Source organism: Saimiri boliviensis, chromosome 13 (genome assembly GCF_048565385.1).
Source record: "Saimiri boliviensis isolate mSaiBol1 chromosome 13, mSaiBol1.pri, whole genome shotgun sequence".
Lineage (NCBI taxonomy): Eukaryota > Metazoa > Chordata > Mammalia > Primates > Cebidae > Saimiri > Saimiri boliviensis.
The window spans coordinates 60,222,323-60,224,224 of NC_133461.1; positions in this window are offsets into that span (position 1 = coordinate 60,222,323).

Consider the following 1,902-nt stretch of genomic DNA (forward strand, 5'->3'; position numbering starts at 1 on the left):
TATTGCTATTATAAATGGCTACTCTAGAGCTTTGGGAAGAAGTAACTGTGATAAATGGAAACATGTGGATGAATTAACCCTTTAATGGAAAGAAAGGGAATAAGTTAAAAACTGGTACAGTATTCTGAAGGTCTCTTATTGTATAAATATAGTACTTAATCCAAACAATGTTTTTAAAAAAAGAAAAAAAAAACAAATGGGACACACTGCTTTCTTGCATTTATAATATTAGCTCACTGCTTTTAGCTCTTTGTCAGATGAGCTTTTAAGTTAATACAAAAACAGGCTGTCTCTTATCATTTTAAAAAGAGAACAGACAAAAAAAATCGATACAATACAAAATTTGGCAAAAGTTATGAACAAGCTGGTATAGTTGCTTACACTTGTAATCCAAGCACTTTGGGAGGCTGAGGTGGGAGGATCTCTTGAAGCTAAGGAGTTCAAGACCAGCCTAGGCAATATAGTAAGACATCTCTACTTTTATTAAATAAACAAAAACATCTTTTAAAAATGATGTTATAGGCCTGGCGTGGTGGCTCACGCCTGTAATCCCAGCACTATGGGAGGCCGAGGTGGGTGGACGGATCATAAGGTCAGGAGTTCAAGACCAGCCTGGCCAATACGGTGAAACCCCACCTCTACTAAAAATACAAAAATTAGCTGGGCATGGTGGCATGCGCCCATAGTCCTAGCTACTGGGGAGGCTGAGGCAGAAGAATGGCTTGAACCTGGGAGGCAGAGGCTGCAGTCAGCTGAGATTGTGCCATTGCACTTTAGCCTGGGTGACAGAGGGAGACTTCATCTCAAAAAAAGAAAAAAAAGAAAGATCTGCATACAAGCTAACATTCTGCTGGGCCCAGCTGGTTCATTATCAGTATGCCCCAGTACACAATCAGAAGGGGTTTTTCTAATTGGTTGATTCGCATAGTCTATCAGTTGTTAAATCTTTCAAATGTAATTGCACTATCTTTTTGTGCTGAGTTACACATTGGAAACAATTAAATTCTCATTACTAAGAAAATAAATGAAAAAGCAAATTGCAGAATATTTGTATTGTTTAGAATATTGGTCCACGGGTTATACTGGCAGGATAAATTAATTAACTCCCACAGACTTCAATTTCTTCATCTGTAAGATGGGGATAATAATATGTTTTGTTTTGTTTTTCAGATGGAATCTTGCTCACTCTCCCAGGCAGGGAAACAGTGGTGCAATATAGCTCACTGCAGCCTTGAAATTCCAGGCTCTGCAGGCTCTAGTTCCATGCACTACAGGGGTATAACACCAAGCCCAGCTAATATAATATGGAAATAATAATAATGAGTAGTTTTTTTTTTTTTTTTTTTGAGACGTAATTTTGCTCTGTTGCCCAGGCTGTAGTGCAATGGCGCAATCTCGGCTCAATGCAACCTCCGCCTCCCGAGTCTAACCTAATGCTCATGCCTCAGCCTCTTGAATAGCTGGGATTATAGGTGCCCACCACCATGCCCGGCTAATTTTTGTTATTTTTAGTAGAGATGAGGTTTCACCATGTTGGCCAGGCTGTTCTCGAACTCCTGACCTCAGGGGATCTGCATGCCTTGGCCTCCCAAAGTGCTGGGATTATAGGCATGAGCCATCGGGCCTGGCCTTGAGTACTTCTTAGGGTTGTTTTCAGGAGAAAATAAAAGAAGGGAAGTATTTGCCTACTGCCTGGCTTGTTGTATACAATAAATGATTGCATTCTTATTTTAGTTGATTCTTTTTTTTTTTTTTTTTTTTTGAGACGAGTTTCGCTCTTGTTACCCAGGCTGGAGTGCAATGGCGCCATCTCGGCTCACCGCAACCTCCGCCTCCTGAGTTCAGGCAATTCTCCTGCCTCAGTAGTTGATTCTTATAGTCTCTTTTTTTTTCCTATTTTTT